At 46.9% G+C, this 12,649-nt stretch overlaps 3 long non-coding RNA genes across 3 annotated transcripts; 1 reads left to right on the plus strand and 2 right to left on the minus strand.

Annotated features, from left to right (window-relative positions):
- Positions 1-442: 442 nt before the first annotated feature.
- LOC141022381 (uncharacterized) lies at positions 443-1,692 on the minus strand. The gene is made up of 3 exons (XR_012183675.1): positions 885-1,692; positions 645-809; positions 443-555 (listed from the first exon to the last, which is right to left on the minus strand). It is a non-coding gene; the product is annotated as an uncharacterized lncRNA (long non-coding RNA).
- A 508-nt stretch (positions 1,693-2,200) lies between these two features.
- On the minus strand, positions 2,201-3,359 carry LOC141022382 (uncharacterized). Its single transcript, XR_012183676.1, has 2 exons — positions 2,810-3,359; positions 2,201-2,718 (listed from the first exon to the last, which is right to left on the minus strand). It is a non-coding gene; the product is annotated as an uncharacterized lncRNA (long non-coding RNA).
- Positions 3,360-3,794: 435 nt separating this feature from the next.
- Positions 3,795-7,038, plus strand: LOC141023413 (uncharacterized). The gene is made up of 3 exons (XR_012184813.1): positions 3,795-4,701; positions 5,470-5,558; positions 6,785-7,038. It is a non-coding gene; the product is annotated as an uncharacterized lncRNA (long non-coding RNA).
- The last annotated feature ends 5,611 nt before the right edge of the window (positions 7,039-12,649 follow it).

Genomic DNA, 12,649 nt, shown 5'->3' on the forward strand with positions numbered 1-12,649 from the left:
TCTACTGGGTCTTTTTCAGCCACAGTTCTTTCAGCCACAGTTCAACAACTAGTATAAGAAACATTCAGGTACGACATCATTTCTCCAAGTATAACAATTAGTATAAGAAACAAAGGGTTCACAAAAGACTTCATTTCATAGAAATGACCATCACAATAAGTTCCAGTTTACCATAGAGCTACCACCACTCCAAGTTCAACGACATAGAAGGTACGACCACTCCATGTTCAACGACATAACAAATCGCACTCGAAGTTCAACATTATAAAAAAACTAAGATGACTAGTGCTTTCCACGCTTGCTGGGTCCTCCCCCCTTCTTGACGCTTATCTTCTTCACCTTCCTAGGAAGAGGAACCCGCTCCGGCTCCGGCTCCGCCACCGGTTCGACATCGTCATCCAAATAGTCATCCAAAGCCGCCATCCGCGAGGTGTCGACCATCCTTTTGCCTCTTTGGGTGAAGTCTTCAGGTGTGTACTTGTTGATTCCCCTCCTAGGCTTCAACTCGTATGCAGACCGAGCCCGGTACGTCCCCAAGGTCATATCATCAGCAACCTATGCATCAACAAAAGATATGGAAAGACCGTGTGTGAGGATATAGTTAGCAATGCATCAACAAATGGATATATATCGTCATGCCATACCTCTTGGGTGACCCCACCCACATCCTCATCCGTGAAAGGTTCACCATGGCTCTGCCCCGAAGCGGGATCTGATGGTGTCGCCGACCTAGACCGTTCTGGTGATACATACTCGGGGTCACGACAACCGAAAAGGTTTGATAGCCGCCTTAACTTTTGGCCCTGGCGCTGCAACATGTACAAGTGAATGAGACATGGAACGTACCAACAAATGTTAAGTGCTAGTTTGAAGGAGATGTGAACCTTAATGAATTCTCGAAGTGCACCTTCCCCATCGCTTTTGCCAGCCGGGGTTGTTTCCAGAATAGTCTCGGTCTCGTCAGCTGCTTTCTTGATCTGGGCACGCTATGAACAGAAACGGTATCAAAGTGTTAGGCAAGCGAAGATGTGAAAAGTGCGAATGGAAAAGCAAAAAGGGCTAACCACAAAGTTCATCATTGGAGCTGAAGGGATCACCGAGTTGCCTTTCCTGACTAATGCGTTGTACTGGTGCTGGGCTACCTCATCAAAAACGGTGGGTTCCTCCAGAATCTCCTCAGCATACGCCGGTTGGCATACCTCCACGCGGGTACTTGCAAGAAACCATGTGAGATAGTTGTTGAACGCATCCGGGCAGTGCTCACGAAGCTGGGCTCGTTTTCCAGCCCTTGCTTGCTCCACACTAAGAGCGAACTGCACGACATACTTCCTGTGATGGCTGGCCCAATCCTTGATCTTCCGCTGCTTTTTCCTATCCAACCTGCAAGTTAGAAACAAGATATTAGCATCATCGAAACCGTCGAGAAGCTGCTAAGTGCTCAAGGTTAATTATATCTTACGCGTGTAGCAACTTGTCCGTGTCCTCCCACTCCGGCGGGTGTGACTGGAACAAACCAAACTGGCGGAACACCCGATGTGGCAGGTGAAGCTCAACCGCCCAGTTGCATATCAGTGGGCACCGCATATGCCAGAGATCCCTATCCCTAATGCACATCGGATTAAGCCTGAACTCTATAGGGTTACCAAAACTCTCTCCTTTTCCATACGGCTCCCATTCCACCTGCAAAATGGGATTGAATGCAAAATTGATATCGAGTGAAGATACAAGCATGATAATCACTTATGCAAGGTCAGTTCACCTGCTCAGGCGTGATCGCGTCCAGCTCGCTCTTGTACAACTTGTACATTATAGAGGGATCATCCGTCGTCTCATTTAACACATCCCACTTGTAAGCCCAAGTGGGGAGCCGTAGTGGGTCGTCTTTATCGTCCCAATCCTCGTACTTCACGGTCTTAGGTCGTCCAACTAGCAGACGCTCCCAGCTCTATATGGAAAGTGCGAGCAGACAACCACCAATACCTCCAGTGTGCCTACAACTGGCATCGTCCAACTGCACATAAAAAAGAACATGGTCAAATTTGCCGCAAGAGCGCATTGATAATGTATCAATGAAGTGAAAAGGAAACAACTTGATACCTGTCGATACAAGTAAGCTAGTGTCGCCGAACCCCAACTCCATTTGCTATCGAAGACGGTCAACGCCTTCAGCCACATCCATGGAGCATTCTTGCCGGTGCCATCAGCAAACATTGTCCTCGATACCACGTACCACATGTAGACACGAGCATAAGTCTTCACCATGTCCTCATTAGCATCATCGGGGCAATGAGCGAAGTGCGATGATATCCACGTGAAAGTAGCGCCCGCTGCGACTCTTTCCTTCTTCTTATCTTCCCTTTCTGGCTCCCGAGGCTCCGGAGGAACCATACCGATAAGGGCTTGCATCTGCGCGCGCCACCCTTCAGAATCGGTGTTCATACATAAAGGATTGCCATCGATAGGAAGACCGGTGATCATAGCGATATCCTGCAGCGTCACGGTCATCTCCCCAGTCCGAAGATGGAAAGTGTGTGTCTCCGGCCTCCAATGATCAATAAGCGCGGTGAGTGCTGCAGCATTGTTGGGTGGCGTCGACCGGCGGACCAACTCAATGAAAGGGAGAAGTCCTGCCTCCCTAACATAAGGTGTGTACCGCTCATCATAGCTCATCCCTCCAAGGCTGATCCCGTGAGACCGAAGCTTCAGAGGTGCAAGCTCCTACAAACAAACAAATCATAACATTACATATGGGGCATTTGTGTTTGAACAAACATACGAAATTCATAACACCGGCCACTTTCAGTATTACCCGCTGCTGCACCGCCATAGCGTACGACCGGTGTTGATGGTCCCAGTGATCATCGAGAAGCCAAACTATCCTAACAATTTCAACAAAGCATTCTTGTCAACACGATTATCTTTTCAATTCAAAAAAACTAAAGTAGGCCTACTACATGCAAGATCCAAAGCATATGGTGCTTCCCCCTACTTGGGCCTACTTCATACAAATAACATGTCAATCTATGTATCCAAACTATAACATGTCAATCTACTTCTCCATACAAATAACATGTCAATCTACTTCTCCATACAAAAAACATGTCAATCTATGTATCCAAACTATATAAATAACATGTCAACCTATCTATCCAAACCACATTCTAATCTAACAAAGGTTCCCCAAATCTAATATACGCAAGATTCAAACAAAAGTTGCCCAAATCTAATACATGCAAGATTCAAACAAGGGTTCCCCAAATCTTCAAAACATAATATTTTCTATGGATAGAAAGAAGGGGATCGGAGGAGAGTACCTTCTACGATGGATTGGTGAACAAATGCACGGACCAAATCGTCGGATCGGAAGGATTTTGGAGAGGGGATTGAGAGGGGGAGTGCAGATGGCCGCCGCCCTTTTTTCTGTAACTGCCAATGGGGAGGGTGGGGAGGAGAGGGCTGGCGCGTTTGCATATAAGTCACAGTGCAGCGCCTAGCGGCTAGGCGCTGCACATTACACGTGCAACGCCTAGCGGCTAGGCGCTGCACATTACAGGTGCAGCGCCTAGCTCGGAGGCGTTGCACGGCTGGGTGCGGGCCCGTGGGCTGCCACGGTGGACAGTGGTGCAACGCCCCGGAGCTAGGCGCTGCACCGTAGGGTGTGGCGCCGGCGTGGCGGGCGCTACACAAAAGGGTTAGGGGTGTGAAATAGTTTCGGAACCAGTTCATTCTGTGATTTGCTTTCGATTATAGGTTAAAATTGTCAAATTTGCCGCCACCTACCTACCTTCTTCCTCGGGATCTGTCCGATCCATCCACCAACCAACCCAAGCCTTCCCTCGATCCCTTCGCCCAGCCGAGCCGGAGCGCTCTGCCTCGCGCGCACGATCCAAGGAGAGGAGATCCTCCTCGCTCTCCCGTAGCCCCAAGCCTCCTCTCGCTTTCGAGCCTCTGCCATCCAACGCCCGAAGGAGCAAGGCCCCTCGCGCCCGATCTCCCTCGCCTCCACCGTCCCGCGAGCAGCAGCAACAGGACCATGGCCGTCGCCCCGCTTCTTCGAGACCAGGCGCCGCTGATCTGCATCCATGCCGCCTCCCGCCGTCGAGCGCAAGCCAGGAGCCCGACCTCCTCCTTCCCGAGCTGCAGCCACCCCGCAGCCATTCTACCTCGCCGCTGCTGTACCTCGACCTCTTCAAGTTGGACCTCCTCCTCCCGAGCGCCTCGGCCCCGAGCACCACCACCCGCCGACGGCTTCGCCGGAGCAGCGCCACTTCATCAGGCCAGGGCCCTCGCCGCCTCCCCTTATTTCTCCTTCCTCCCTCTGTTTTTCTCCCTCTCACGCAGTTCTCTCCCTCTCTGAACCTTCACAGGAGCCATGGCGCGCCGCCAGGAACAGCGCCCACTGGGCCCATCTGCGTTGACCCACCTGCGTCGCTCCATCCCTGCCGTCCCGCCGAAGTCCCCTGCCTCGCCGGACCCCGCTGCTGCATTCCCGTCCCGCGCCGCCGCTGCTCTGCTTCCTGACGAGCAGATGACCGCGCCCGCTTCAGTGCCTCTCCGCTGTCCAGATCGAGCGAGAGGAGCTCGCCCGGTCCAGTCGCGCGTTGACCGCGATGGCCGGCTGCGTGGGCTGCCAGGCCCACTAGGCCCAGCGCTTCCTCACCCAGCCGGCCGCCCACCTCCACAGACTGGGCTTGGCCCATGGTGAGCGCCCCAGCGCCCAGCCATTTTCGGCCCGCTTCTGTTTTTTTCCTATCAGCGAATTTGTCTATCATCCCGTGTTTAGCTGTTTTACAGACAACCCCTAGTGTTCATGCATCTAATAACTAATTATCCATGCATCATATGTCAATGTCGAAATATGCAAAATGCTTAGAATTTCATCTAGTTTCATAATATTCTACTTTCATCCATGTTTGAAATGTTTAAACTTGCTGTATGTTTAATTTTGCATAAATGCCATGTTAAAATGATTTATTTCATAACTAAATAACCGTAGCTCCAAATTTAATAAACTTTATATGTAAATGGGGTGAAATAATGCATAGATTAACTTGGTGCACTTTATTTGGATGTTTAACAATATTAAAATATGGTTTAGGGCAGAACAGTACCAAATCCAAAATATGCACATGGGGATTTTCCGGAATTGTTGTTTGTTGTTCCGGCCACATTTAAACTTGCCTAGATAGGTAGTTTTATTATGTTTCACCTCTTGCCATGTTAAGCAATATTTAATATTGATGTGTACATAAACAGGAGTAAACTAAGTAATTGATGTGGTGTTTCTTCAATATGCAACTCGTTGCATATTGAGCTCCACTTAACTTGTAGTATTGTTTGTTGCACTTTGTCATGCCATGCCTATTTAAACCGGACATGTATCATACTTGATTGTGCATCATGCCATGTTTATGTGATGGTTGTTTACCATGATGTTTCCTTCTTTCCGGTTGCGCTTCTCCTTGATAGTTCCGGTTACGTTGCGATTGTGAGGATTCGTTCGACTACGTCTGTTTGTCTTCTTCATGGACTCGTTCTTCTTCCTTGCGGGATCTCAGGCAAGATGACCATTACCCTCGATATCACTTCTATCTTTGCTTGCTAGTTGTTCGTTCTATCGCTATGTCGTGCTACCTACCACTTGTTTATCATGCCTCCCATGTTGCCATGTCAAGCCTCTAACGCACCTTCCTAGCAAACCGTTGTTTGGCTATGTTACCGCTTTTGCTCAGCCCCTCTTATAGCATTGTTAGTTGAAGGTGAAGTTGAAGATTGATCCATGTTGGAACATGATTATGTTCGGATATCACAATATCTCTTAATTTAATTAATGCATCTATATACTGGGTAAAGGGTGGAAGGCTCGGCCTTATGCCTGGTGTTTTGTTCCACTCTTGCCGCCTTAGTTTCTGTCATACCGGTGTTATGTTCCTTGATTTTGCGTTCCTTACACGGTTGGGGTTATGGGACCCCCTTGACAGTTTGCTTTGAACAAAACTCCTCCAGCAAGGCCCAACCTTGGTTTTAACATTTGTCACCTAAGCCTTTTTCCCTTGGGTTCTGCAGACTCAAGGGTCATCTTTATTTTAAACCCCCGGGCCAGTGCTCCTCCGAGTGTTGGTCCAACCCGGGTGATGTCCGGCGCCCCCTGGGCAACCAGGGTCTATGCCAACCCATCGTCTGGCCCATCCGGTGTGCCCTGAGAACGAGATACATGCGACTCCTATCGGGATTTGTCGGCACATCGGGCGGCTTTGCTGGTCTTGTTTTACCATTGTCGAAACGTCTTGTAACCGGGATTCCCAGTCTGATCGGGTCTTCCCGGGAGAAGGAATATCCTTTGTTGATCGTGAGAGATTGTGATGGGCTAAGTCGGGACACCCCTACAGGGTATAAACTTTCGAGATGCGTGCCAGCGGTTATGTGGCAGATGGGAATTTGTTAATATCCGGTTGTAGAGAACTTGACACTTGACTTAATTAAAAAGCATCAACCACGTGTGTAGCCGTGATGGTCTCTTTTCGGCGGAGTCCGGGAAGTGAACACGGTTTGGGTTATGTATGAACGTAAGTAGTTTCAGGATCACTTCTTGATCACTTATAGCTTCACGACCGTTGCGTAGTTTCTCATCTTACTCTTGTACTCGTATGTTAGCCACCATATTTTCTTAGAGCTTGCTGCAACTCCACCTCATTACCACATCCTACCCATAAGCTTAAATAGTCTTGATCTCGCGGGCGTGAGATTGCTGAGTCCTCGTGACTCACGGATACTACCAAAACAGTTGCAGGTGCCGATGATGCCAGTGCAGGTGATGCTACCGAACTCAAGTGGGAGTTCGACGAGGACCTTGGTCGTCACTATGTTTCGTTTCCTGATGATCAGTAGTGGAGCCCAATCGGGACGATCGGGGATCTAGCATTTGGGGTTGTCTTCTTTTCATTTGGATTTGTTCGTAGTCGGACTATGTGTGTACTCTGAGTGATGTATGATTTATTTGATCATTGTGTGAAGTGGCGATTGTATGCCAACTCTATTTATCCCTTTCTTGTTCATTACATGGGATTGTGTGAAGATGACCCTTCTTGCGACAAAACTACCATGCGGTTATGCCTCTAAGTCGTGCCTCGACACGTGGGAGATATAGCCGCATCGTGGGTGTTACAAGTTGGTAATCAGAGCCATCCCCGACTTAGAACCCCCCTGCTTGATCGAATCATTGACGTTGTTGAGTCTAGAACAAAAATGTTTTGAGTCTTAGGATTATATATATCGGAGAGTAGGATTCTTTTACTCCTCACTCCCTTCATCGCTCTGGTGAGGTCTCCTGACGTAGATGTTTTGACTTTCCTCTCCTCAAATTTCACAAAAAAAATTAGGATCACACGGGTATATTGGGATCGTTCCGATATTCTTGTGATGAGAACATTGTTCTTGGTGCCTCCTGACATTTAGGGGTTGTGGCAGTGTCCCGGGGAGTTGAGCTCCGAGGTGTTGTCATCACAATTTTATCGTTGCAGTTCTGGAATACTTGAGTTTCACCGACATCGAAAATCTCTTTTATGCAGCCAGTGGTGAGATAACCTCGATGCCACCTAGTACTAGGGCGGGAGTTCGGGAGTATTACCATAACTCGTATAACGGACGCTTTCCGAAGGCTGAGGTACACGATTTCCGAAGGTTTCTTGGCTATGTGTTGACGGATGGATACAGCTGGATGTAGGGATTGTTAGTTTGGGTGAGATATTATGCTTCCCCTGTATCCCCAACACCTGATTGCATAACTAGGAAGTTTCGAGAGTTTATACATGGGAATTCAAGTTTCTCCTAGGATATCTTTCCGACAGATGCATGATATGAGATTGGGGTTCGACGTCTAGTGGTCCGCCTATCCACGGTTGGTTTTACAGTGGCCTCATTGTGTCTTAAAGAGTCCTTGGCTATGCTGACTCGGGGACGCTTCGTATGTCATGTGCACTGCCTTGTACATGATGGTGATGTACGATCGAGCCCGTGTGGGCCCCACCACGAAAACTTCGGATGAAATCTCTATCATATGTTCGTTTCCGGCTTATTTTGCAAGCCAATCCTTGTTTTGTTTTTGTTGTGGTATTCGACTTGCTTCGTTGCCAAGTGTTGATACCATACCTTATTCTAAGCGGTGTTCTCATATTTCTACGGGGATACTAATCCTTCTTGATCATCGAGGTTGTCATCTCAATTCTATTTCCAACCGGTGCGTTTCTCTTCGAGATGATCCCATCATTTTCCCCATCCGCGAGATCAATTCTAAGTTTTCTCAACGGTATCTATTCCATCTGCCCAAGTTTCCTTTGTTTTCCTACCCTCCCACCCTTTTTCTTCAAGGAATCAGGTTTCTTATTCAAGTATCCATTTTATTGATGCGAAGTCTCTTCAGTCTTTTCTTTCAATGTTCTTATCCGGTGATTCTCAGGAAGATACTAATGGAGCTTCAAGTTCATTATTCTTCGTTCTTTTTTCTTCTCTGGTGGATTCAATTCAAGCTTTCAGTGTTGATCGTATTCCTTTCCTCGTTTCAAATGCTTTCTCATGTCGGTGCATCTCTTAATCATCCACCTCTTGCTATTCATATTATTTGGAGTGCGGAAGATATCCCAGAAGATTCAAGTTTCCATTCTTATACCTTTCAAGCTATTTCGAGGTTGTTACCTCATTCAAGATGTTCAACCGGTGCATTATCTCTTCCTAGGCAATCGTTCAACGGTGTTTAATTTTTAGTGGGCCCTAACCCACAGGCCTCTTTCCAGGATCTTACCTGACTCTTCTTTTCCCGGAGCTATTCCCAAATTCTTTTCGAAGTTTGACATAACAACGAATTATCATTAGTCATATTCCTTCTCCAAGATCGCTTTCAAAACATTGTCATCGTTGGTTCATCATTTCTATTCTTCATTGTTCCGGAGTGGCACATCAATTGTCATGGTGGTTCTCATCATCTTTCTCAACATTTGAAGACCGAAGAAGAGTTTTTCCTCCAAATCTTATCTGTTCTCTCAGAGATGCGTGGTTCTAACTTGTTGTCATCCTCTCATAATTATTTTCGATTGTGAGAATTCTTTTCATACCCATCTGGAGCATTTCATGAGTTGTTTCCATTTCTTTCCTCCGAAGGCCATCATGTCATAATTCTTCATTCTCAGCTTTCAGCTCTCATTCTCCAAATCTTACCGGTGCATCATTCCAGTATTCTCTAATCAGCTCATGATCTATTCGTTCTCATGTATCTAAACCCTCTCAAGTATCTTCACTCGTTTTTCCAATTCTTCCCGGTGAATTGTGTCCTTGCTACTTTCATTTTTAATTCTTACGGAGGTTTGTTGAAGATTCCTCTTCCTACACTCTCATAGTAATTTATTCGTTGTTTCAATCCTACCGGTGGTTCGTTGAAGACCTTCTCAAGTTTGCGCTATATCTCTCTTAATCCTTTCTACAAGAATAAGTAGTATGCCAAATCCGTTGCTTATCATCAATTTAAATTGGTGAAGGATACACATAACATCATTCTTATTCTTGTTTCATCCAAGTGATCTAGTTTCTTCTTTCCAGAGTTGTTCATCATGTCATTTTTCTCAGTTCGAGATGCTTCATCTTTTCTTTTCCGGAGTTCCAAGTTTTTCCACATTATCTCATCGTGAAGCTCCATCTAAATCATCGCAAGGCTTCACCTTGTGTTTTCAACTTCTCTTTCTTTTTATCATCCTTTTATTACCGGAGTTCCTCATGGAGGCTCTACATGGTGGTTCGCCAAGGATTCTTTTCATTGTCCAATTGTTCTTCAAGATTTCTCTCGAAGTTATGATCCGCCAAGCTATACTCTAAAAAAACATGGTGTTCAACACATGTCTTGTTTTGAGGAGTTCAAGCATTCTTCATCTTGCATTCCGAAGTGCAATTCTTTCTCTCTTATCTTCTGAGGTGGTGTTATGCCAACAATTTCCCTTTGTGTTCAAGGTTCACAAGTTGTTAAGAATGAGATATTTAAACCCATCATTGTCTCTTCGTTCAGAAGATCCTTTGCAATCCATCAATCTCTTTGTTGGTGTCATCTTGGTATAGATTTCACCTAAAGCATTCCCTAAGGAATGGTGCTAATTGTGGTGCCTATCGGTTATCCAAGTTTCCTCCTATTCTCTCGGTAAAGAAGTTTTTTCATCTCTTCGTTGTTCACAATCAATCATTGTTTTCATTGGTGGCAGAATTTCACCTTAATTTTGAGTTGTTTTCCATAAGCCCACAACAAGCTTATCCCTTTTCGTTATGGATTTTTTTCAACAACTCCGTTCAATCCTGTTTGCAAGGATGCTTTCCAAGTTCATTTGTGGCAGAAGTTGGCATTTTATTCTCCGTTCTTTTCTTTCCAACAATCTAGCTTCTATTCTTTTGTCCTGGAGGCATTGTGATGTTGCTCTGTTCACCCATCACCTCGTTTTGCCAAGATCATATTCTTTTCATGCTTACCCATTTAACCGGAGTGTTGTGCTCTCATTCAAGTTCTTTCATCTTATCAAGTCTTGCGTCTCTTTTCAACCAGAGTGCCGCCCGTATTCTTTTATTCTTATTCCTTGTCCAGCTAATTTTAATCGGAGTGGCTTCAACATCTATCTTGCCCCCTAAGCTCTTGGTTCTCATCATATTCCTTGTTCCCCTTGCCCAACGAAGTGTTTGCAATCTTGTTCATCTCCATTGTATTCTTTCTTTCAATTTTTCAACCTCTCAAGGTTCATGGTTCCACTCGTTTGTCGAAGAAGCAACTTAGTTTTACCTCTTCCTCTTCTGTTTCTCTTCGGTGCCATCCTTAGATCTCGGGACGAGATCTCTTATAACTGGAGGAGTGTTGTGACGACCCGAGACCGACGCTCCCGACGCCTTCCATGTTCCTCGTTGCCGTCGTGTGTTTTATTTTTGTTGTTGTTGTTGCATTTCATCATGTCATCATGCATATTGCATCCGCATGTTTTAATAAAGCTTGCATCCGTTGATAGTTGCCGCTTCTTCCTCGTCATTGTTGACCTTTCTCAGACCAACCGTTCTTTTGTTGCCCGATCGTTTGATCCACTCTACACAATACTCAAACCCTCTCGCGTGCGTGTCCAAAACTCCCCGGAACCCCGTCCGCTCAGTCGTCACCGATGGGTCCGGATCATCCCCAAACATCCCTAAAATATCTGCGGTTTCTTCTTTGGCTCCCCTAACCTATTTATTCTCGGTCGTTCGATTTTGATCGGAGGGACGGATTAACCCCTACCCTAATCCCCTTGCTATATAAACTAGACCCTAACCCTAAATTTTATGAGCAATGTCCCATCCATCCCCTGCCAGCCACCACCTACCTACCTTCTTCCTCAGGATCTGTCCGATCCATCCACCAACCAACCCAAGCCTTCCCTTGATCCCTTCGCCCTATCGAGCCGAAGCGCTCTACCTCGCGCGCACGATCCAAGGAGAGGAGATCCTCCTCGCTCTCCCGTAGCCCCAAGCCTCCTCTCGATTCCGAGCCTCTGCAATCCAACGCCCGAAGGAGCAAGGCCCCTCGCGCCCGATCTCCCTCGCCTCCACCGTCCCGCGAGCAGCAGCAACAGGACCATGGCCGTTGCCCCGCTTCTTCGAGACCAGCCGCTGCTGATCTGCATCCATGCCGCCTCCCGCCGTCGACCGCAAGCCAGGAGCCTGACCTCCTCCTTCCCGAGCTGCAGCAACCCCGCAGCCGTTCTACCTCGCCGCCGTTCTACCTCGACCTCTTCATGCTGGACATCCTCCTCCCGAGCTGTTGGAAATATGCCCTAGAGGCAATAATAAATAGGTTATTATTATATTTCCTTGTTCATGATAATCGTTTATTATCCATGCTAGAATTGTATTGACAGGAAACTCAGATACATGTGTGGATACATAGACAACACCATGTCCCTAGTAAGCCTCTAGTTGACTAGCTCGTTGATCAATAGATGGTTACGGTTTCCTGACCATGGACATTGGATGTCGTTGATAACGGGATCACATCATTAGGAGAATGATGTGATGGACAAGACCCAATCCTAAGCCTAGCACAAGATCGTGTAGTTCGTTTGCTCAGAGCTTTTCTAATGTCAAGTATCATTTCCTTAGACCATGAGATTGTGCAACTCCCGGATACCGTAGGAATGCTTTGGGTGTACCAAACGTCACAACGTAACTGGGTGGCTATAAAGGTGCACTACAGGTATCTCCGAAAGTGTCTGTTGGGTTGGCACGAATCGAGACTGGGATTTGTCACTCCGTGTAAACGGAGAGGTATCTCTGGGCCCACTCGGTAGGACATCATCATAATGTGCACAATGTGACCAAGGAGTTGATCACGGGATGATGTGAGTTACGGAACGAGTAAAGAGACTTGCCGGTAACGAGATTGAACAAGGTATCGGGATACCGACGATCGAATCTCGGGCAAGTAACATACCGATAGACAAAGGGAGTTGTATACGGGATTGATTGAATCCCCGACATCGTGGTTCATCCGATGAGATCATCGTGGAACATGTGGGAGCCAACATGGGTATCCAGATCCCGCTGTTGGTTATTGACCGGAGAACGTCTCGGTCATGTCTGCATGGTTCCCGAACCCGTAGGG

The sequence above is a fragment of the Aegilops tauschii genome, chromosome 5 (genome assembly GCF_002575655.3).
Source record: "Aegilops tauschii subsp. strangulata cultivar AL8/78 chromosome 5, Aet v6.0, whole genome shotgun sequence".
NCBI lineage: Eukaryota > Viridiplantae > Streptophyta > Magnoliopsida > Poales > Poaceae > Aegilops > Aegilops tauschii.